This window comes from Astatotilapia calliptera, chromosome 19 (assembly GCF_964374335.1).
Source record: "Astatotilapia calliptera chromosome 19, fAstCal68.1, whole genome shotgun sequence".
Taxonomy (NCBI): Eukaryota; Metazoa; Chordata; class Actinopteri; order Cichliformes; family Cichlidae; genus Astatotilapia; species Astatotilapia calliptera.
In genome coordinates this window covers 25888655-25914671 of record NC_137440.1, presented here as the reverse complement: position 1 = coordinate 25914671, position 26017 = coordinate 25888655, and the positions used below count along the sequence as shown (strand labels likewise).

General features: G+C 41.7%; 1 protein-coding gene across 5 annotated transcripts in view; it reads right to left on the bottom strand.

The window, feature by feature from the left end:
• Positions 1 to 26017, bottom strand: part of pacrg (PARK2 co-regulated) — a 154900-nt gene that overhangs the window by 73562 nt on the left and 55321 nt on the right. The window lies entirely within an intron of this gene.

Genomic DNA, 26017 nt, shown 5'->3' with positions numbered 1-26017 from the left:
TTTGGACTGATGAGACAAATGTTGAATTTTATTTGTAAACGCTGCGTCCTGCTTGCGACGGAACTACCTCAACGATGCCATTTATTCCTAGTGTCTTTCTTATTGCTGAATTGTGAACTCTGACCTAATTGAGGCGAGTGAGCCTTGCGTGTCTTTAGATGTTGTTCTGGGTTCTTTTGTCACCTCCTGGATGTGTTGCTGATACACTCTTGGAATAATTTTGGTAGGCTGGCCACTCCTGGGAAGGTTCACCACTGTCCAAGTTTTCTCTATTTGGGGGCAATGGCTGTCACCATAATTCACTGGAATCCCAAAGCCTTAGAAATGGCTTTGAAACCCTTTCCAGACTGATCATGCCAATGATTTTGTTTCTCAGCTCTTTCATTAGATGGTGGTTAGATGCTTCTCCTTGAGATCTTTTAGTCTTCTTCACTTTGTCAGGTTATATTTAAGCAGTTCAACAGGTCTCACAGTAGTCAGGCCTGCTTGTGGCTAGTGAAATTGTTTTCACATAAGATCAGGAAGATTTACATTTTTTTCACTTGATAAACGAATCATAATTTAACACGTATTTTTATTTATTTGTCTTATCTTCGTCTAATCTTTGAAATTGTTTGATGATCTGAAACATGCAAGTGTGACCAAAACCGCTTATCCTTGTCAGGGCTAAATGTGATCAATATGGGGAAAAAAAGCAATCGGGAAGGGGCCAAATACTTTCTCACAGCATTGTTATATTCTGGATTACTCCCTTAAACGTAAAAAAAAGAGTAGTGTGTGTTAAATGTGAAAGAGGTCCTGATTAAGTTTCAGGATTCGGTGAGCTGGTGAATGTGTTGCTTACAGCCGTGAGGCCCCCTCTCATTCTTTGCCCTTTCTCTTTGTTTGTCCTTGGCTCTGCACAAAACTAGGGCTAAATCTCCTCTTGCCCTCATTTATAACCCTCACAGTGAACACATACACTCACTTACACACTCTCACACACACACGCACACACTGCTAGGGGACAGCTGTTCAGAAGATCATGACACCACAGCATGTGGCGTCCTGTGGGGGCTGACATGTTAACACCTGTTTACACCATTTACAGGACAGACAGAGAGACGTGCAGAAACAATCAGGTGGTAGATGAAGACATTTGTCCGGCTACAGGCTGCTGGCAGACTTTGATGTTGTTCAGCTGTGTTTGTGTCTATTGCGTGACACGTGAAAGTGAAGTCTTTCATGTGTAAGAAGCTATTGGGCTAGAGCCACTCAGGCACAATGAACTCGAATGCACAGGTGATCCAAAGGAAGCTGTCCTTGAGTTACGAAATGCACGCAAATCTTACATCTAGCCGTGGCTCACACAGCATGTGCACCGAGGTACCAAGTGTGTATCAATATATGCTTTAGTGCACAGGCAAAAAAGGCTATAAGAATTACAATAAAGTCACCTTCCTAAAACTCCAAAGTACTGAAATAATTTTTAAGTGACCACGTGCATGTTCACATGAATTCTTGTGACAATGTGCTCTGTGTTATTCACTTTATCTGTCAGTGGCTTTAATGTTGTTGATGATTGGTGTGTACAGGCGCACCCTACTGGGCCACGCTGCTCTGTGCTGAAATGTCACCCAGGCAGTGACACTGTGTGCTTTTAAGTCCCTCGCCCCACTGCCGGTCAGAGCCGAGACTTCAAAGCAGGGCTGACCGCCTTTACCTCGCTCAAGCTGCCAAACCTCCCTGTCGCACAGCTAACTGCCCCCCCACCCCGGGTAAACACAGAGATGGAGGAGGACAGACTAAAGATGGAGACAGGGCAAAGATGGCGACAGAGATGGAGAGTTTGCGCACAGTTTGCGAGAGACAAGGCTGATTGCTTTGAGGCAATTTGCAACCTTGACCTTTCCCCGCGTTTGGTCAAGATGATCACCGTGAGTCAGGCTGACTGGAGACAAGAACAAAAGCAAACACGAGCCCAGAGAGCAGGGGTGGACAGGGGATGAGAGGGTGAGGAGAGGCGAGATGACACTACATCACCGTGCTGCTCACTAGCCAGTGGCAGTCAGTGGTACACAGGGACACGTCATGCCATAAGCAGCTTTTCTGGATGAGGCTACAGAAATAACACAAACAGCAGACACAATAAAACACTATCACAAAACCCCTTTTTAACCAGTACACTTGGCCTTGTAGAAGCAACTTTAAAATCCTTAACTATTAACACTGGACATAGCAGGCAGTGAATTTCCCAATGTATTATTTAAATACTGCTACATTAGAAACAATGCTAGACATAAAGTAGGATATTTCATTCAGCTGTAAATGAGATAAATTGAATTATTATTATGGAATTAAATAACATAAAAAGGGAGGAAAAACACCCTAATTTGAGTAAATGGAAAAGAATAATACAAAACTACAGCCTATAGAAAAAAATACCCACAAAATGCAATTAGTTTAAATGTAAAAAGATGTGAACTCTACACCAAAATGTGAAAACCTATGTGATATCTTTCCCCCCTAGCTTTAAATTATGCTTTAACGTAATATGCGACTTTTTAAAATGAATTCTTACTTGCAGAAACAAAAAAATGACACACAGGAGAGGAAAAAGTCAAAGTAATACCTGGGGCTAACAGAAAGTGGCACACGCAGTTTTACTTTTCACTGTTAGCACATGATCTGCTCTCACACGACTACATTGTGAACCTGCGATGTTGCGTGAATAATTACCTGAAGCATTAATTTGCTGCTGTTGTGAACTCTGATGCTCATAATCAAAATCACATAAACAAGCACTTAGGGACTGACTGAAGATTCCAGTTAGCACCGGCAGAGTGAGGACAATCAGCAAACACTCCTGCAAGCTCGCACTGTTTCACATAAACACATACATTCCTGGGGAATCTTAATCAGACACTGTGCTGAGCGCTAACTCTTCCATCCGCTATTGATTGTCCGCCCAGGTTTGTTTGTCTTTGGGTGCCTGAGGGAATCCCTCCGGAGTCTGGGGAGTCAATGAGAGTGGAGCACAGAAAGACTATCAGCCCAGCAGCAGCAATTAGCCCTGGGACTCAGACCTGCGTGTCTCCTCTGGTCAGCGCTGCAACGGCAGACAGACAACAACAGAAGCAGGCCAGCCTCTGCTCATTAAACAGCGGTATCAGAGGCCCCTGACAGCCACAGGAGACCAGGAGGAACAGAAAACAGCAGGTTGCCACTTTAAATACATAATACCTGGACGCCATTTGGTGTGAGGTGTGTGAATACATGTACATGCGACTCCATATAAAGCCCGGGAGTGTGCACAGACATGATAAGCTGCCGTTTTTCAGTGGCAGTATTATTTCTGATACACACTCTGGGGACATAGAGGCTATAGAGGGAGTGTGAAAGTGACACGGAAAATGGCGGGGGGTTGTTTTGGGGGGTTTGAACCTGAGGTAAGTGCCGTGGACTATGTCACATGTGATCTGATGTAACAAACAACACGCTGACACTTCCCATTACATCGACTGTTAGGTTGTGGGTCCAAGGTTTTGGAGGGGGCAGGAGTTGCTGTGTGTAAACTTACATTTCCAAAAGAGCAGCAGCAGACATCTAATCAAACTAAAGTAGCTGATCAAATCCTGGCCTGGTGACGCACTGGTGTTGTACCTGCAACTGAACTTTTGCGCGGAAACAAAAAAACACTGTCATCTTATCTTGCTGTCTTAGTGAAGCCTGCCTCATAGAACAGGCACGAAACAGCCTGCACTGCAGCTGTTTGACAGTGATGCTATTTTAATTGATGATGCCATAATGACTTGACCTGGATTCTGCCTCCTGTTAACACAAGTACAGGTTGCTGTATTTAGATGAGCTGGCAGATGAGGTGCTGTCAATTATTTCAGCTTTAAGAGGAGAACAGGTTTCCTATTGGAGCTGCTAACACTGTGAGTCATTCACCGCACAGTCAGAGTAGCCAAACAAGCATCCATTAGTTCTGCCGTAAATGTATTACACAAGACCAAAAAAGAATACAGAGCTCACACATGACAGAAAAAAAAACTGTGTGCGTGCATCTAAAAGATAGGCCCAGGAGAGAAATACACCCTAGAAGAGCTATCAGTTATGAGGGATGCAGGAGGCAGGTGTGAACCAACCGGCACTAAAAATAACCACACACAGCACAACAGTGTAGTCTGGGCTCCACCATGTAATTAACTAACCAAACACTGACTGTACATTGTGTGTTGGTCAGGGTTTTTTTTCTATAACCTGTGTTGTTCGGCAGCTTCAGCAAGCAGGATCATGATCTGTTGAGCCAAACACTCTTGCCTTGCTCTATGAACTCTCTATAGATGCCTCTTCTTAGTCAATTTCTTTTTTTATTCATTTTAATAAACAGATAGTGTACCGATGCCAAAGTTGACAGATGGGGAGGGTCAGATTAGCAAGAGAAAAGAAAAAGATGATGATGATGAAAGAGATGACAAACTGGGGAAAAGATAGAAAAGATTAAAAAAAAATAAGAGAAAAAGCACAAATAAAGTCAGATTCTGTTTCATTTTTATATGCATGCATTCTTCTTTGGTAGATCTCAGATTACAGCACAGTCAGTCTGCAGCCACATCATCATGACTGAGCAAATTTTCTGAAATTTTCTTACATGAGATTTAAAAAAGGAAATTAAATTAGTTGCAGAGTTCAGTGTATCTGAGTGTGTGCAGAAACATTTATCTCCTGATTGGTATTTTGTTAAGAAGTCTTGTTGCTATGATCATAGTAAGCTGTGAATAAATTTGATATCCTCCGTGTCTTTTTGCAGCAATATAACACATATCACATATTTACAAACCTTGCTAAGCATACTGAGGACGGCTCAGGATACCGTGTTTGTCAGATTTTGTCCGTTTTTGTGGTGAACAATCCCAAATGCAAACTCTTGGGCAGATGAAACCACCTTTTATTGAAAGCAAAACAAAATACATGCACATGTCATGCAGTGCAGGAGTGCCAGGAAAACACAGGACGTTCAGAAACAGAACTCGGTACACAACATGAAATTAAGGCAAGCTGAGGAAATAAATGCACAAGAGGTAATTAGGGCAAAGGGGACACAGCTGGGAACTACATACAGCTGAACTAAATCTGAATAATGAGACACGGGAAGCAAAAGCACAGACACATGTCTATCAAAATAACACAGGACGTAACTAATGGCCAGTGACATCCTCCAGCATGCAACGGCATAGAGCAGGGGTGTCCAACTCCAGGCCTCAAGGTTTTAGATATCGCCTGGGTCAACACACCTGAATCAAATGATTCGTTTATTACCAGGCCTCTGGAGAACTTCAAGACATGTTGAGGAGGTAATTTAGCTATTTAAATCAGCTATGTTGGATCAAGGACACATCTAAAACCTGCAGGACACTGGCCCTTGAGGCCTGGAGTTGGACACCCCTGCTCTATGCCGTTGCATGCTGGAGCAGCAGGTTGTGGGTCGCAGATGACAACAGACTCAGTAAACTGATCCACAAGACCAGCAATGTTGTGGAGATGGAGCTGGACTGTCATGGTTTGCCGGGGCAAGCTGTGTGGAGTGAAGAATAACGGACCCAAAGCCTGGCACAGGCTGAGATGCAATGAGGGAGCTTTATTGACATGTGGTGGAAGTACAGACAGCAACGGTGGTGACGAGGACAAAAACTAAGACAAACCTAGACTGGGAAAAAACTAGCAAACGAAAATGAACCCTAAGCTCACGGGACGAAACACAGGATGACGCCAGGATGAGACACAGAGTGACACAGGGAGGTGACACAGACGGACCGACAATGAGCATAGGTAACACACACTATATATACATACGGAGGGGAACGAGGAATGCAAAAGAGGAGGGAGGCACAGCTGATTCTAATTGACAGCTGTGCCTCCCAGTCACAGCAGCAGTGACAGAGAGTGTCTGTCAAGGCTCTGTCCGGCTCCTAATGGGATGTTCTTGTTGTTGCCAGCGGATAACTCTCATCCTGTGTTCTGGACTAGAGTTCAAAGAGAGCCTGGACTCTGCAGAGCTCTTGGGGCTGCAAGGACGGAGAAGACAGGAACAGACGACAGAGTAAAAAGTAAAACAGGAAACACAGAACACAGGGGAACACATAACAAAACCTAGAACTAGAACTCAAGAAATACTAAAAGACTAAGGAGCTAGACAGCGTGAGAACGAAACCAAAAACAAAAAGTCCAAAACATTAAAATACACTGGTCACCGACCCAGAACCATGACATGGACTCCCTTAAAGTGGTGTCGGAGAGGTGGGCCTTATCTAAGATAAGGACACCTCCCACCCACTCTATGACGTGCTGGCCAAACACAGGAGCAGGTTCAGTGAGAGACTGAGGCTACCCATAATGTACCACTGAATGGCACAGGAAATCATTCCTGAGAACACAATAGGCAAACTAAGAATCAAACTGCAGACGATTAATAATCACTAGAACTCAGGATAATGACAATGTTACACTAACTCCGGGCATTAATGCGATGTGATTGTAGTAATACATCAGTGCTCCCTGTCATTGATATTTCTTTAACCAGAAGCCCTGGAAATTCTCCACCACTTACTTTTTCCTTCTAAAACATGATTTAACACTAATAACATAACAATAAAAAAAATCACCTTTTTTACCCAACAAAATAATAGTAATTATTATACATAAAATAGAGTACGTATATTCAGAGTTTTCTCTAGTAAGCTAGCAGATGCCGTGCTGAGCGGAAGCACTGAGAACATTTTATTAGACCAAAATTTCAGCCACTGCTTTAACACATCAAACCAGCTCATAAAAATATAAAGAAGTTTAGAAAAGGAATAAAGAACCAGACAAATCTTGTGACTTAGAACTGTTTTACCGATTCATTCAACATGTCCATCCACTAAATATCTATTAATTACAGAATATGATCTTTGTATGATTTTGTTTATTTTATCAATGGAAATCAACTCAAAGCGTCTTGCTCTACCTAAGAAGGTCTGCTGCTCTCCAACAATTAGGATTATCACTAAGGCTAATCTCTCTGTAACTCCAGAGTGGTACAGAGCTGGTATTCCTTGACCTTTATCGCATCATAGGGGTTTGGCTTCCTAGATTATCAAATAATAGGTACATAAAGCATTGGATTAAATTGTTATTCAGGGGGAGCATTTCCCAGTCATTGTTTAAATCCCCCCCGAGTGTGGAGGCCGAGGTTTTTTTATGAAGATCAGATGAATCCGCCATGACACAAGTCAATAAGTAGGAAAGGTCAGTTCACCATCAACATGACACATACTGTGTGGATAGCAAAATCACTCTTACTGCTATAAATGCATAAACTGTAAAGTCGATACTAACGTCAATAGTTGGCCAGAGATGCTCAGCATGTTTAGTTCGAGATTCATCTTATATATAAAAAAACATGAATTCAGCTTTCAATTTTTTTCCACACACAGAACAAAGATAACAATACACATAGGAAAATCGTGCCTGAACAGATGTGTGCAAACGTTTTTTTTTCTGTAGAGGTTGCTGAGTTAGACAAATCCTGAGAAATAACAGCTGGTGCCCACCTGACTGTAGGTTGCTGCTAACTTAAAATACCACTGAAGCACTTTTGTACATCCAGCTTCCTGTTCTCTGTGAAACTGTTAACACATGTTGACGTCTCCTCATTAACTAAATTAACACAGTGGCAGCAACATAAGTTCTGGCTTTGACATAAATATTGTCTTTTATTTTGAACAAAACTGTGTTTGGGTGGATGCTGCACCTCTTACACACAGCTTTTTTTTCTTTCTTTTTTAAAAATAAGCTGTTATAGCAGCACCTCTCCAACATTTCAGAAACATTTCGTGAGCGCACAGCACAGACAAGTAATAATTTATTCATACTAATCCAAGCTTGTTTCCAACTGTGCCACAGGTGCACAGCACACCTGTGGCCACAATGTTTCCAAAAATCAGCCGGCATGCTGCGTGAGCTCACTGCGAATACGAGACAGGGGGGGAAAAAAATTAAAGGGAAAAGGATGAGAATATTTTGACTTCCTTGGAGGTCACAATAAGAGGAGCAAGACTGGAATAGGCAAACGATAAGCGAGGGAAAGAGGAGTGAGTCACTTTCGCTATCTCCCCTGATAGCTGTTTCCATCTAACAAGCATGCAAGTATGCTCAATTCAAAACACTAGTAGCCGAGTGCATGGTGTCAATTGAAATGATACCTAACACAGGCTGGATGAGACAATTTCGTGGCTTCAAAGATAGTTCAAAACTGGGACATAGTGAGTTATGAATTTTATGTGAACCAACCGCTCTCTCTCGCTCTCTCTCTCTCTCTCTCTCACACACACACACACACACACACACACACACACACACACACATATAAAAACATGCATACAAGTACATGCTGAGATGAAAAGAACTTTATTTAGGTACGCAGTCGTCTTAAATGGGGTGTTGAGGATTAAAAGCAGGAGGTTGTTATTAGTGTAACAAACATTAGCCAGGCGAGCCGAAGGAGCGACCCTGTAAGACAGTGTTTCCATTGAGAATCTGTTTCTATTAACACTGTTGTTAAAGGTGACGAATATTCACGGTAGATGTTACAAGCTGCAAACTGTTGGAGCGTTTCCATTTTTCCCGATAAAGTCTTCATCGCACGGTGAGAGAAAACTCAAATGAGTGTTTTAGCTCTCATTTCACTAGCAGGGACCACATCCTTGGTAACGATGGCCGATGAGGGATGAGGAGTGTGAATAGTGCTGCGGTTTGGGGAAGGCCTTGAAGGGGACTGGCGACGGCTCTCGGGCCAGGCAGAACCCCATGTACTAACGAGAAATAGAGGGAGGAAAGGAAGAGAGGAGATTACAGGAGAAGAGAGGAAAGAAAAAGGGGGGGGGGGGGGCAGGGGGGGGCATGAAAATGAGAACAGCAGGTATTGAAGAAGGGGGTTTTTTATAGCCTGAGCCCGGAGGGGGCATGAAGGAGGAGTGGTCCCGCTCCTGAAATTCAGATAATATCTCCACAATGTGTCATTTGAATATGTAGCAAAAAAAGGGAGGAAAGAAATGCTGCAGGCTTTTCTAAAACAGGCATATTTGCACAAACTGTCATCGTGAAAATCATTACAAAGTTTGTGCTTCAACAGTTTTTTTGTGTGTTTACATAAGAAACAAAGAATAAATTTGGCTTGTTCTCGCAGTCCCACTGAGAGCCCATCACAATTATTCCTCTCCAAACGAGAAAGGAAGTAAACCAATTAATTTGCCACATACATTTCAAACTTGCCAGCAGAAAGCTGGTAATATCCTCCGGTGGATGTGTTTACCAATTTCAATCAGCTCATGCCGTTTGTGTTGAACAAAACATACACTGCTGCCTCTGCAAGCTGCACTCGAGCTGCCAAAACATATCAGGCACTGTACGACTGCAGCGGATGACAAAATGTAAACAGAGTGACGCTGATGGAGGAGTGGAGGGGATTGAGAGCAGTAATGTTAGAAGAAGCTGAGAAAACGGTGCGGAAGCTGCTCCAGTTTTAAAGGTGAGGCAGCTAAATAAAGCTCGGATTAGGACTCCGCTCGGTGTGCGGGACCCTCTGCCACTGCGATGGAAGTAGGCCAGAAAAGTGGAGAAAAGCTGGAGGGATTCAGGAGGCCGTGACAGGAGTCGTGGAACAAAATAAATGTGATCAAAGGTTTCGTTAGAGTTATAAAAGTCCAGACCTACACGTACGCTTGCATGTGAGGTACAGATATTTAAAATAATCTAGCGGTGTGACCGTTCCTGCATCTTGTCTACCAGAGCCACAGCGTCTGCTTTTAGCTTCCAGTGATTACAGCTCAGCAGCCGAGCTTGACAACACACGGGCAGAGTGTAATCAAGTCGGAGAGAGCGAGGTGCAATCAGCATTTCGCCTCCAATCAGCCCCAAAATCACTGTTTCTAATCTGCAGCCAGCCATTGATGGGTTTGATTGATAGGATGGATTTGTTATCTGGCTGTGGGGGTCTGCAGGGAGCAGAACAACAAGCAAGAGACACAGTCAGCTTATCAGCTATCGCTACATTTGTTACCGCTCCCCTTGTTGAGCAAGCAGAGCTTTTCCTCACAGGCTACAACTGCAGTTCTCCTCTCATTTATCATACAGAAGAATTAAATGTGGACACTTCAAAGTACTTCCACACACAAGGGTCCCCGGGGGCATGTGTTTTCTCCCTGTTTAAAATGGAAAAGGCCTATCCATCACCGGCTGTTTGTGACGGAAACAGAAACCACAGCGAGTATTTCTCCTTGTGTGTGCGTCTGCGCGTATGACTTTGCAAGTGCATGTGGGGTATGCATGCATTAATTGCTCACGCATAAGTGTATGTGTCTGTGATTTGTACGTGTCAGACGCCTTGGAAAGATATGAGGACAGAACCATACTTTTTCTGCAAGCAAATACCGTGACTGCAGCATCTACTGTCTGCAGTTTTGATAAATCTTGCTCCTCTGCCTCAAACTACACAGACGAATCCTCACAAATGTTCAAACAAATATGCTCATTTTCAATGAGCATGTGATGAATGAGCTCCATTGATTTTGTGCACAAAGCCAAAACAATAGAGACCAAGACGAATGCTTGGCCTGTTTAAGATAACAAGGGAGCTTTACCAGGTTGAGCGACAATCTTTCAGTGCGTTTCAAGAAAAACAGTCAACAAAGACTGGATAAAAACAACTAAACGGGTAGTTTACATATGTGAATGTGACCTTGACTCTCTGTTGCCAAGATGGTCAGTTGTCTCATACAGTGAAGTAGGAAAAATTAATCAAAAAAATAATCATTTGTATGTTTATACTGGTTTATAATGGATTTGGCTTTCATTTTATTAAACTTCAAGTGAGCAAGAGGGGTCATTTGTGACCTCAGCCGTATATTTAAATGTCCCGTTGTGATATTTTTAACTGTTGCAATAGTGCCAGATGGAAAAACAGAAAAATGGGGGAGGTTTGCATCAGGATGGGCACAAAGATAATTTGTGGATGTAGTGAAGGAGGGTAGGTAGAGAGTTAGTGTGACAGAGGAGGATGCTAGGCTCAGGGACAGGGTGAGATGGAGGCAGGTGAGCCACTGTGGCGACCCCTAATGGGAAACACTGAAAGAAAAAGGTTTTGCCTGTTGCATTTTTCTGTTGTTTTTTTTTAGTGATTCTGTAAAAAGTATTTAAATTATTACACATCTACAAGATGTTTGTTTAGATTTAGTTTTAAATAGAATTAGAGAAGTAACAAAGGAGGAAAAAACCACTGTGATGCATTCAGTGTAATTTGTTGTTGATCAAAATATTACTGATCACCAGTTGGTGTTAAAATGGTGCTTGCATAATGTAATACATAATTTACTCAAGAATACCTCATTCTTAGCAAGAAGAAACATACAACTTTTGTTCATGTTTAAGTTTCAAGCTTATTTGTATAGCATCAAGTCACAACAACAGCTACGTCAAGGTCCTTTTTGCTTCAAGATAAAGACAGAACTACTAGACAGTAAAGACAGTCGTGGGTCATTCCATCTCAAATCATCGTGGGAAATCACCACATGCGATTTTATGGTTCCTTTTATGGTTGTATATGTTACATTTCTTGGAGCTTTCATTTTGCCGGCTATCATCCCAGTCGCCTGGCCCCTGCTTGCCTGTGGCAGGTGTGGCTTTAGCGTTTGGTTAGGTTGGGGTTAGGACTAATGGATGGTTTTAAAAGTGTGATGATTTGAAATGGAATAAATCTATTACAGTCTCAAAGCGAAAACACCAACAATGAGATGATCTGCTACGAGCACTACTAGGTGACAGTGGGAGGAAAAACTCCCTTTTAACAGGAAGAAACCTCCATTAGGACGAGGCTCAGAGAGACACAGCTATCTGCACTAACCTTTTGGGAGGTTGGTGCTAGGAGAAAAGAAAAGGGAGAGCATAAGGAGAAAAAAAAAACAATTTAATGACATGCAGCAGTGGTATACCGTATGAACAGCTGGGGAGTAAAAAGAGGTGCTGTCACGGCTGGGGCGGCAGTCGTGTGGAGGGTGAGAAAGGAGGATCCAATAGCAGACAATGGCGGAGGTGCAAGTGGGTTTATTTACAGTGCACAAAACCAAGGTGTGAGCAGAACCGAACATAAACCTAAACTGGGAAAACTAATGCAAAAGGGAGGACATGAAACGAGGAGCAGAGAGACACTAAGAAACATGGAATAATGCAGACTACATGGAATTAAACAGACGACGCGACAGAGAGCACAGGAAAACACAAGGCTTAAATACACGGGGAGTAATCAGGGAATGGGCCACAGGAGGGAGACACAGCTGGGAGCAATTAGGCTAACGAGACAGGGGAGAGGTAAAACTGAACACACTGACATGAGACAAGAACTTTCAGAATAAAACAGGAAACTAACAGACACAGAGAACCAGACAGGACACTGAACTTGACAGGCAGACTCATGAGCAGACACAATAACACCATGGACAGACAGAGGGAACACAGAGAAGTGGGAGCAGGCAGGCAAAGAACAGAAACCTAACAAATGGCAAAATCACAACAGAATACACACTCGAAATGAACAAAAGCATAAGGAAACAAAACACTGAGTCCTCAGACTCAGGACCATGACAGGTGCATGCTCAGTGCCCATAGCAGCCACAGTCCTAGCATTTTAAGTCTAATCTTAAGAGTAGAGTGTCTGTACTCTGAATCCAAACTGGAAATTGGGTCCACAAGAGAGGTGGCAGATAGGAAACTCAAAATTTGGAAACTGTGTGAACCACAATTAAGCCTGCATTCTGAGAGCAAAGTGCACTACAGAATAATATGTTACGATGGGACCCATCATAATAAAATATAATGGGACCTGATTATTCAAGGCTTGTATGGGAAGAGAAGAATTTTAAATCCAGTTATAGACTTAACAGAGAGTTAATATATACACCGTTTCAGTATACCAATATAATACCAACACCTTTATCTGAATAGATTATTTTGTGTATTTTGTCTCTTTTTGCATAAAACTAATTTGAAATAATAATTAGCCGCATTAGAACATTTTAAAATATATTTCATAGATAAAGGAAGCAGTACAGTTACAACAGACACAAAGTAAACTTGAAAAAAGGATTTCTGCACAAAATATCATGAAGTTATAAAGGACCCAAATAGCTTGGTCAATTGAGGGCTAACTAGGCCCACCAATTCCTTTTAAAACCCAGCTTTTACTTCCACCACATTTACATTTTGGTGTTGAATAAATGTCTTTCTACAGAGAGAATAGATTCGTGTTCAGTATTGGCCTGAGCTGTTCATTAGACTGCACTACATGGAGTAAAGTCTGTGAGCTAGTTTCAGCTGGCAGCTTCAGCTGCACGGCATGATACACATCTAACATGCCTCACTATCCTTATGACCTGTGCCAAACACATCTTCCCAATTATGCATCATATTTAAGCTGCAAAACATCTCACATCCAATCAGAAGGAAGCTGCCCTCTACCAATACAACATCCATTACTTATCACTCTTCATTTTTAGATTTATCATATCAGTGGAAGGAGATGGCCTTGGGGTGTAGACATATATAGATTTTAAATCATTTCAAACTTGACTTGTCTGACTGATCTGCACATTATGACATGTAATGCCTTAAATCAGGCAAAAGAGAGATCGGCACAGAGGTCGATTTCTGTCTGTGTCACGTGTAAAATGGAACTGTTGGCTGAAAGATGTTAAATAATATCTTTGAAACAGTCACCAAAGTGCAAAATAGGTCATCTAAATGGACCTTGGGGAGAAATTGCGTGATCAAGAGAATATCCTGGGGAGTACTTGCCTAATTTAAAGTTCCAAATTCTGCTAAGACACCTTGAACCAGGGACCCAGTCAAAGTTTCAAAGCCACAAACACCAATGGCTGTCACATCCATGACTAACCCAAAAAATAATTAAAAGACTGCATTTTAAAATTTTCGATTCAACAAGTGAACCTCACTTTGAGCTTGTGCGTCAAGTGTACTGAGCCAGTAATGCCCACCCTGAGCTACTAAGGAGGATCGGTAGCAGCAGGCAGTGTGCTTTTCGAGCCGAGCCGCTGCAGCAGCAGCAGCAGTAGTCACAGCAGCAGTGACAGAGAGTGTCTGTCAAGGCTCTGTCCGGCTCCTAATGGGATGTTCTTGTTGTTGCCAGCGGATAACTCTCATCCTGTGTTCTGGACTAGAGATCAAAGAGAGCCTGGACTCTGCAGAGCTCTTGAGGCTGCAAGGACGGAGAAGACAGGAACAGACGACAGAGTAAAAAGGGTAAGTAAAGGGTAAAAAACAAGAAACAATGAAAGGAACGAAGCACAAAAACAGGTAAGGACCAAAGCAAGGAAGAAAGAATTGATGAATAAAAAGAGAGAGAAAAAAAGAAAATAAAAATTGTGTCCCTTTGTTCACCCTCACAGGCAGATTATAGCCCATTCTTTTATATATATATATTTTTGCTTCTATCAAGGTGAGGGGAAAGAGACGAGGAAGAAAAAAAGATGAAAGGCAGCTATAAAAGTCAAGTGGGACTGTGGTGTTTTATTTAAACCTAATCCAGGAAAGCTGGGAGATTGATAAGGCTGTGGGCAGTAGCCCAATGTTGGGACTGCACAAGACAGCATCACTCAGAGCAGAGGTTCCCAAAGTGTGGGGCCCGCCCCCCATTGCAGGGGGGGTGGGGGTGGGGTGGGGGGGGGGTGGTGCAGTATGAAAAGAAAAAAAAGGAAGACACTGCTAGCATAATGGACAGGTTTTTGACGGGGCTTCCACACAAACGCAAAGCAGGAGATGAAGCATCGCCAAATATGTTTCCAAACCAACTTCCTTCCAAGCCAAAGACTAGAAAATATGGTGAAGCATATCTACCCTTTGGCTTCACCTGCACAAGTGCCAAGGTAGGTCTCCCCTGCAGAATTGGTTTTCCCTGCGTCCGGAGCACGCGCTGGGCTCTCCAAATCACGGACAAACAGTATCCCACATTCCTGATTTTTAGTTCACAAACACTTCTTGTAATGACTAACTACTCCTGACATTTTGGAGATGTTAGCTCTTTATACAGTAAAGTTACAGTGGGATACAAATAACATCAGGCTGATCCTGCCACGATTTGTTCCCCCGGTTCAAATCACAGACAAACAGTATCCCACAGTTGTTTATGTTTTTGCACAGAGAGGCATTTTTTGAAAAATGCATTGATAGCAATGTTGAATATTATTACACAGGAAAAAAACAACTACACGTAAAATAATGACACTGGGATGCCTCTGCCTTTCTAAACAGAGGGACAGTAACTGCGTGTGTGTATAAAACCTGAAGATAGAGACAAAATACTGTTACTGTTAATCTGACTATCTGCCATTCTGCAATTCATCTCAAGTAAACAATAACGTGCCGCACAGCGTGACGTGAAAAAAGGCACATACCTTTGACGTTGCGTGACGAACTCTGTATTCCTCGTCCACACGTAAACGCAAAAAAGGAGTTTTTAAAAATCTCTGTTTCCAGTGATTCGAAACACTGTTTACGTGAGGACGAAAGGCCCAAACTCATAGAAACAGCTGCGTTTTCAAAAATACCTGCGTAGGTGCGGACGTAGTGTAAAAGAATTAGCAGTATATTTTATTACTACCTGTAATTTATTGCAGTTTACTTGTATTTGCTTAATTGTTTACTAAATGTTTGAGGTGTGAAATAAACCGCAATGGAGTTTGAAAACAAAATATGGGTGTGTGTGGTTGGAGGTTCTTACCTTTCGAGAGTCAGCCCTGCAAAACAGAGTCATGACTCCACAAATGTGGCATACTTGCTGGGTCTGTAAACGCTAACATGGAGAAGTGAGGCGTTGTCACATTCAAAGCTGACCAGGGTTTTACCATGTGAGCACATGACTGCCCTTTTTGTCAAGGGTCAGTGGTGATGTCAGCGCAAAGCTCTTTGTCAGATGACATAGAATCAGCCTTTTGAGTTATGAGTGGCAGCCAGCTGCAGAGGTGATGGTCCAGAAATCAGAACATGGTCGCGTGCGGTGACAATCAAGAGCGGGGAAAAAAGGCACTGTGATGGTCGGCCAGCAAAAGAGAAAAAAGCCCTACTTACAGCGTTACACACAGAAAGAAACACACACAGACACAAACACACAGTTCGTCATCCACCTGCGGGGAGAAAGATGTCTTTCCCCAGTGCTGATGATAGCATCTTCCGCCCTGCAGTTCAACACAGTCACTCAAGACCTTTGACAGAAGGACTGAATTCAAAGAAAAGGATTGTTTCAGAGAGATTAATGCTCTCTACATGCAGGGCTTTACGAGTGGGATGAAAGGAAGCTTTTGAAATAGAGCAATGCACCAGTACACATGGAATTGCTGCTGCTGCTACTACTGCAAGATTCATATTTTGGGACAGCCGGACCATTATCTTTTGATAATCATATCAATAACTAAATGGAAAGCAATTCCCAGCACTACTGAAAGGACAGAATTTTCTTCCACTCTTGCAAGCTTTCATATAAAAAGAAAATATCAAAGACAAAGAAGTTGGAAGCTAAAGACATTTAAAAAAGAACTATATTGCCCACCCAGTTTAAGCGAGAGATTATAGCTGATGAGTAGCCATTGCTGTTATAATATTTAAAGTATAGATGGAATTATTTCAATCAGACTTATGCCTAAAGTCTGCTTGTAGGGTTCACATGCAAAATGAACTTTCTCTCCAAAAATGTCACAGAGGTCACAAAAAAGCCTCAGACACCCAGGTACAATCTGATGATGAAATTCAGGCCACTCAGACCTAAGCAAACCCTTTCATAACAAAGGACAAAGAAACTATAACACCTGCAAAAGATACTCTGATCAAGAACAGCAACCCAAATCTCCACACAGAGACACAACTACAAGAATGCATAAAAGAGCATTAACCTGTTACATTTTAGTTAAGATCTATTTATTGCTCATTTCAGGAAGGCCAGGCAAAAATACTCTGCACACTGAGTATTTCAAAGATGATACTGATACCAAGGAAACAATTTATACTCAGCACCATTTATGATACCACAGGGTGGAAAAAAGAACAACAACAACAACAACAAAAACCCGTATAAAATAATATAAAGACTAAAACGATATAAACAAAAACATTAATTAATAACATTTTTCAAGTTGTCTGATGTAATGCAATGAATACATATTTTTAGGATGTCTGAGGTAGTGCTGTGCTTCTGCTTACATTTATCTATATTTCTGTTGCTAATCAAATCAAGTTGCTAAGAGAGGCTGCTACTTTTTCCATCCAGTTAATGTAACACTTTTTAAACACAAATAACTTTGCCATCCTGTGACGTTAACACCATCTATTAATATTACAGATGGGCAGAACTGATATTATTTGCTTCCTTGGTTCCCACATTAACATTATTGTTTTATTATTAACTACAGCTGCTAGCTGCTACCTTGATGATAACAGACGACTGATGTGGCTAATTGCTAATAGTTGAACATATCATGTTCAAGAGTGTGCTGGCTAGGGTAACGTCTAAGATAACTGTATAATACATCACTGTTGCTCAAACAGGAGTTTTAGTTTCACTGATCTCTCAAAATTTCTGTTAATTTAAAGCAAAGGATTACTATAGCATTATGGGTACTGAAAATTTAGCAATTCCAATTCCTTATCATTATTACTTATCGATTCGATTCCTTATCTCAGTGGGTTCTCGTTGGCTCTGCTTTGAGAGTCACCACCATCACTAAGCAGCATATCAGAGACATTACATTTGTGCAAATTAATTGCATGCTGTGTGGTAAATGGTTGTGCATGTTGGAGGTATTTCCCCTCTTTGTTGTGATCAACATTAGAGTCATTACTATAAAAAGTAATGTATTACACATATTACATAGAACATTCTAAACTTATAGGCTACAGTCCCACAGACCAACACAAATCCCTAACCTAACAAGAACAGAAAGATCCTTCTCTTATTGTTTAGGTATAAACACAAAGCACCACACAACACAAAGGAACGATGAAAGCACAAACAGGCACAGTGATTCTACTTTAGAAACACAAATAGGTAGAAACAGAAGCTGCACCACCCATCCAGACTACTCATCCATTTGCTACCAGTTGAAGTTCAGGGTCTGGCTAATGGGCCGGGGGTCAGCATTCACTCGTTCTTAGCTACCTTACAAAGAGTTGAAGCTGTGTTAGCAGCAAAATACGGTTGTTTCTGTCCTGGCTGTGTTTTGGTCTTAACCAACGCACTCTCGTCCTTTGGTGCAATAAAAATAAAAGTAATGAAGTGATGTTCACATCCACACTGCAGACCGGCACTCTAACTGAAATTAGCTGATTGTAGCACAAGTGCAAGTCGAACCGATATGCGGAATCAATAAGCAACCAGGAACTGAACTAATGGGAAACTGTTCTCCACAAGTACTGGTTCTCATTTCACACTCCAACTCCTGGCCTGGGAGACAAAACTAAGTAGACTGACATAACATGTGGATCTTCTTCATGCTGTTTCATAAAACACTCACTTGTCCAAAAAATAAAATACAAATAAACTACTTGCAATGTCATAAAATCTCTTTTCATCACTGCAAGCTCAAAAATACAGGCATGCACACACACAGCTGGAGAATGCGAAGATTGTCTGTTTCTGGGAAGAAAACAGTGGACAAATATATTCTACAGTTCGTAGAAGACAGTGAAGAGTCACAGTAGGGGAACCATTATAGCCAGTGGAGGGTGGCACTACAACGGATGGATAGAATAAAGATATATGTACTTGAAAAGCCAAAAGCCTTTTTTCAATTTAATGTTTGCTTGGATGTAAGAAAAATAGCTGTTGCCCGGAGATGGTGTACAGGGAATATGCTTGTTCAAACATCCCCAGCACACACACGCACACACCCATCTCACTCCTACATGCATGCATGCACATACAACCACAAATGTATTTGTTATTTGGAAGAAGAACAGAGTGTGGGGAGCAGAAACAGTGCAGTGAAGCTGATGTAATTACAAAAGGCAATACAAGCGGTGCGTCCCCAAGTCTCTCTGACCCACATGGAGGAAGTAAGTCAGAGCTTATCATTTTGCCACAGAATGAGGAAATCTTCTAGCAGGGGTGGGTGAGTGCTCCCTGCTCTTTTCAGAAGTGACACATTGGGAAGATGATGGTAGTGGTGGTGGTGGAGAGGATAGCAAATAAGGAAATGGTCCCTCCTTTCATTTCTGATAGGAGACAGTCTCTATTTTTTGCCAATTTCGCTCCGAGAAAAGTGATATGAAGCTGATAAACAACAGCAGTCAAACTATCACATCAGGCACAGACAGGTTTAGACAGGTTTTGAGTTTTAATAGTACTGCAAAAAAAAAATTAGTGCTTCTTTTGCTTGTGTTCTGCTGTTTGTGGTGTGAGGTACATCTGTGTGTGTGTGTGTTGGAGAGCATCATTTCTGCAGGAGTTGTCAGATGACAAAACAAACAGGTAGGAGATGAAGATTGGTATGCTTCTGACAGGTTTATTGTTAAAAAAAAACAATAACAAAAAAAACCAAAACACATAGGTGCAACCTGCTAGGTCTGGATGGTGCCCTGCAGCTACAACCACATGCTCCCAATTGTATGCAAAAAGCAGATGCCATCCATACACTTGGTCTCCCACAGCTACTTTCTACCTTTATCCTAATCTTCGGTATGCAGCAGAGGGGAAGATAATGAGAACAATTTTGCAGAGATTCAATCAATTTTGGTTTAAATTCTGCTCATCAATCCTTGTTCTTACTGCGATTTGGTTGTCACTCTTGGCACATTATTTTCTTGCTAGAAATTAAACTCAAATAACCTGCATATGCTGCCCTAAACTTTAATACAGCACAAATAGCAAGGATGTTTTTTTCATGTTTGGTTAAGATATTCAAAAATAGTCTTTTGGAGAATATATATGCTACGCACTGTGCACTACTAGAGATACATCCATAGATACATTTACAACAGGCGATGTCACAGAAGTATTAACAGGTCCAAAATTGACTTTCAGCATGTCCCGGACCCCTGGAATAAATAGCACGGAGCATTGAGAAAATTGAAGAACAACCTCCTCACAGTGCATTTTGCCTCCAGCATACAGTCCCCATTACCTCTGCTGATTCACCGGAGGTAATCACCAATATAGCACTGGAGAAATCGGAAGGATAAGGAAAAGGGGAGTGGGGGGGGGGGGGGGGGGGTCTGTTAAACAGAAAGAATGAGAATACATGGTAGGGCCTTTGAATGAAATATGGCTTATATTATTTTTTTCTGCTCTCCAGACAGGACCGTCTGTCATGGCCGGGAAGGGGCCAGAGAAAGTGGGCTAAGTGGCCGGGCCATTTCTTCATGCCTTTCCAAGTGGCTGAATAGATATTAGGATTTTACAGGCTATTACACATGATAATTGCACAGCATATTGAATTTTAGGCAATTTTCTCACACCACCTCTCCCTTTCTTGCCCCTTCTTTTCTATAAATAAACATTTTACAGTATGCAGAGTATCCATCATATGCATTATGATTTAAACATTGTTTATGACACACAAACAGCATCTGTGGCATTCATGCAAATTCAATAACAGCGGTCTGCTAATTGCATGGCTTAAACCCAGCTTTAGCTCTTTAGATATTCATCTAAGCCAATTAAGTGAGAGGCAGGTTGGGGATGGGGCATAATCCTTGTTCGAATGTTAAGAGTGCACATTTAAGAGCAATGTCAGAGGAAGACCCAGCCAACTCTAAAATAACTGCATGATTGCCGGAAAAAATTTCACTCCACAGAAAAACACGCACAGAAAAAAAAAAAAACACTTTCTGCAAGAGATTTTTTAACAAACCACAGAAAGAGAAATGGATTATTAAGAATTGATAGTTAAAGTTATATGCTATTCTGTTTATCTACATTCACAAAGGACTGTCAATCTCAGTTTACAGCATGTATGTGTACTTTGTGCCATTATATAATTGTTCCAGATCTCAATAAATAAAGGAATCTCAATTTGTGTTTCTATCTATGTATTTATCACAGAGGTTTTGTGAACATTTAACCTGTCTGCACTTTTCAACCCTAGCCCTATGAAATTGTGCTACTATGCAATCTCTTTATGTGTGTCTGTTTTCTCAGTAACCAATTTTCTTACCTAAATCACAGTTTGTAGGTTTATTATTGAGGATCTGTGGAAGTGCAGTGTGACTCTGAAGATCTTTGGATGGATCCTCATGTAGTTAATGTGAGAATAGCTCTTTTCTCTTAGTTTTTTCATAACCACCAAGTGCCTGCATATGATCCATTTAGGAAACCTCAGTAAATTGCACCCCCCCCCCCCACACACACACACACAATATGCACCACTACAAGCAGAGTTTCATTCTGTGGTAAACACTGCTTTGGCACAGTGATCCAAGAACAGATCTCACCACATACAGTCCACAGTAGCTATTTACCAATGTCTGCCTCAGTTAGCTTATTCTGTTCCTCAGGATTTCTTCAGGCTTTTTATCTTCATTAGCAGCAGTGTTAATTAGCATTAGCACACACTGCGTGTGCGTGTGTCTTCCTCAGAATAGTAACATTACGTGTGTCCTTTCATAACAGCTCAATGTCAGGCATTCAGGGAACATCTATAAATTGTATAGTTCAGCGGTCCCAAACCCCCAGGCCTCGGACCGGTACCGGTCCGTGAGTCGTTTGGTACCGGGCCGTGAGAGTTGAGGCTCGGGTGTGAAATGTATGGTTTTCAGGTTTTTTATCGGTTTTCAGCGTTATTTTGTTATCGTTTTTATCGTTAACTCGGTTTTCCTGGGTCTTTTCACGTGTGTTATGAATAAATCTTTTTTTCAGTACTGGTACTAGTTTTATTTTGTTGTATTTATCCGCGACACCTTAAAGGCCGGTCCGTGAAAATATTGTCGGGCATAAACCGTGGTGCAAAAAAGGTTGGGGACCGCTGGTATGGTCTACTAATAGCCTACATTTAAGGTACTGCAGAATGATCAGTGAAGTGTAGTTCCTACAGATTGCAGGAGCTGCTGCATTCTGTTTTATTTCTGTAAATTCTGTTAAAACAATTACTTGAGTAACGCTCTCGCCTTTGCAGCTAGTAGTTACATAGTAGTACAACCAGTACGACTTGAATCGAAGCAAAGTGTCTGTTTAACTTTAATTCTTAGGGGAAAAAAATGAATTTATAGGAAATGTCAGCAATCTTAGAAAAAGTCAGAATTCCAGAAAATGTTTGAATTCTCAACAGAAAAAAAAATCTCGGAAAAGTAAGAACAAAATCTGAAATCTGATAAACAAACTGAGAATTTTGAGATTAAATTCAGTTTGATTGATTGATTGATTGATTGATTGATTGATTCTGTTTGATGAAAAAACAAAACCTGTTGTTGGGCACTGACATTTTTATATGCAGGAAAAACATTTCTTACATTCAGAAAATATGCAGCAGTCCTACAATCTATTTTACCACTACAGCAGTCGTGTAAAGACAATGTATAATTACATGTACTCATTCCAAACAGGCTTGTTTTGAACCAGCACTTCACTACTCTTTACAAAAGGAGACTTTTTGCTACAAAAAGCAGAATTATGACGAAGGCAAATTTTTTGCCATGACTAAAATTAGCCCCCGTTCCTGCTGCTTTAGGCAAATAAAGGAGGACACATTGACACTGGTCAAACAGCCTTCTCACTAAAAAGTATTTTTTGCATAACTGTGGCTAAAAACATGTTGAGTTGCACAACCTTTTTTTTTTTTACATTTTAATTTAACTGCCCACATCATTTAACGTAGGCAAAGACTCCTCTTATTCTTTTAGTGGCCTGTGGAGAGACTTGAGTTCTAAGAGCCTATACAAGTCAGAGTTCAAGCATGATGTGTATGAGTATTTAAGCACCATTACCATTTGCATCAACCTGCACACTGGCACAGCTTAGCCATGATAAAAGAAGAGAGTGAAGACAGATTATGAAATGCTGATGGAGTACCCTCAGCACTGCCATTTATCAACATAATTAACCATAATCAGCGCCATCCTCAGAGAGGGAGAGAGAGAGACAGAGAGAGGTGGATGATGGAGGGGGGGGAGAAGGCTGTTAGTAAAAATGTATTTAACATGGCAGAGCAGCAAGACAAAAATACTTTCACATAAAAAAAGTACATGGAATGATTATGGTTGATTGTGTCTCTTTTTTCTGCTGAATATCAGTGTACTGCGGCTCGTGTGGCGTGGCTGTAGCTCAGGTAGAGCAGGTCATCTACTAATCGGGAGATTGGTTGTTCAACCACTTGCTGCTCCAGTCTGCATGCCAAATATCCTTGGGCAAGATACTAACACCAAGTTTCTCTCTGACGCATTGACGATTGGAGCGTGATTGTCTGTGAACGTTAGAAGCACTTAAACATAGAAAAAAAAGGGCTTGTATGAATGGGTGTGAATGTATGAATGAGGTATATTGTACAAAGTGCTTTGACTGCTCAGGTAGAGTAGAAAAGCACTACGTAAGAACTAGTTGTCCAAGAAAGGAACAGAAGGACCAGGAATAGGATTTTGGGAGGCCAAGGCTCACTGATGCATGTGGGGAGCAAAGGCTGGACCGTGTAGTCCAATCCAACAGACAGACTACTGTAGCTCAAATTGCTGAAAAAGTTAACGCAGGTTCAAATAGAAGAGTGTCAGAATACACATAGCATTGCAGCTTGTTGTATATGCGGCTGCATATCCGTAAGCCAGTCAGTCGGCAACAATGGGTGCAACAACGGGCACGTGAGCATCAGAACTGGACCACGGAGCAATAAAAGAAGGTGGGCTGGTCTGATGACTCATGTTTCCTTTTACATCATGTGGATGGTGTGTGTGTGTGCCACTAAAATGGGGAACACCAGGCGCCAGAACTCTTGAAGGAAAGAAGGGATCTCACAACTTACAGGACTTGCTAACTTGCAAGTTAGCAGCTTGCTAACTGTTGCTAAAATCTTATTTCCTAATACCACAGCATACTTTCAGGGGGCTATTGGAGTCCATGTCTTGATAGTTCAGGGGTATTTTGTCAGCAAAAGGGGGACCAACACAATATAAGACAGTTGGTCATAACGTTGTGCCTGATCAGTGTGTTGCATTCAGGCTGCTGAACGGCTTTTTGAGAGGGCTGGGGCGGGACAATCACGGTCTTGCTATTACAGAATCTCCTCTTCACAAAACAATTTATATGTTATGATCTTTTTCTAACTGAAAAATAAAATGTCTAATCCATCCTCAGAGTCAACCACTTATAATGATATAATCTACTATGTGTTTATAATGCATTTAAAAGCTGAACAACCCCCCCCCCCCGACACACACATACACACACTGCAGGTTGTCAGGTTTTGTTCCCATCAAATGTCTGAAGCTCATCTTGCATAATTGTAATAACTGGTCGCCTGGGTCAGCCGACATTCTGACGAATCATCTGAAATGCCCCGTCAGCTCGCGCCACGTCTTCAGCCAAGTTCCCATTACACATGCTGATCTGTTCGTCTTCATTCAATATTAACAGCCAAATGCAGCCGGGGCCATGTAGGCCACTTTATGGGAGTTTAAAATTTAAATACTTCAAAATTTCTGGGTAATTTGGATGATGACCTGACAGCAGAAATGTGCCTTACTGCGTACAATCTCAGAGGGACTTGCAGCTAATATTGAAGTGACAGCATTAAGGCTTTTATCGGTGACTCACACTCTGCATGCATTCAGCAGTTATTACCATTGAAGAATTACATGTAGTGTTATTTGAGCATAATACTGTTACCAAAAAAGGAAAGGGAGGGAAGTGTAACCATAAATAGGGCTGGTAGGTGTTCATAGAGAAAAACAAAACACTTGGAAAGAACCCAAGCACTCTCTCATATAATGTTTAATAATCTTTAATTCAAGTATAGAATAGTCATGAATAAAAAATTACCTCAGATCAGTAGGAACTAATATTTATATTCAAACTACACTTTACAGATTTGATAACAATCCAGAGCTCATTTTTAATACTGCATGAGGATTTGAAGTTACTTCGAGCGTAGCCACCTTTTTAAAAAATTATCTCTGTGTATGTACGCAGCATTCTCAGTATTAGGTATTTCACGAGCAAGCCTGCCAGAAGCCGCTCTCGTATGACCCTGACCTTTTCAGGAACTAATAGAATTACAGCACACTGAATGCCAATTAAATAAGCACATAAATGGAAAACAAAACAGGCAAAGAGAGCACAGGAGTGTAATTGGTATAAAACCCCTTAAGGTAAACACATGTTCCCGCAGTCGGCAGCCTCAATGAGATAGCGGGATGAGGAAAGGCGAGGGGGAGTGTGTTTGTGCGTGTGCAGTAGGCAGAGGGGGGAAAAGAAAAGAAAGCAGGGGAGGAGGGTTTCAAATAAGTGAGGCAGGCCAGCCAGTGAATGTGTTGTTAATTTAGCCATGTTTTAATTAGCCCTTGTGCCAGAGAGAAGCAAAGCAGAGGGGGCCCTGAAGATCTGGGCGGACTGGCAGGACCGAAAGAGGCCACCAGATTGGCATACCGACTCCTGCTCGCCTTCAACCTGCCGCAGGGAACACACATAACCCCACAGCTGTTCTACCTACCCAAAGGTAAAAATATAGAATCCACAAAAGAGCCTGACAATAACTGCACCCACACCCACTCACTCGCACTACTTTATTAACTTAGATGCCCCCCCTCCCCATCATATTTTCATTCCTCCTGTGCCCTCTGTCTAGCTTTAATTAAATCATGGTCTGCAATTTTTTTTCTCTCTACTTAACAATGCAAAGACAAAATCTGACAGTTGCTTATGATAATGTTCCTTCTTCTCGCTCTCTAAGGGACAATCTCTGTTTACAGAGTTCACACTTCAGCTACGTTGAAAACTGGGTGGGTGTCTGCTCTGCGT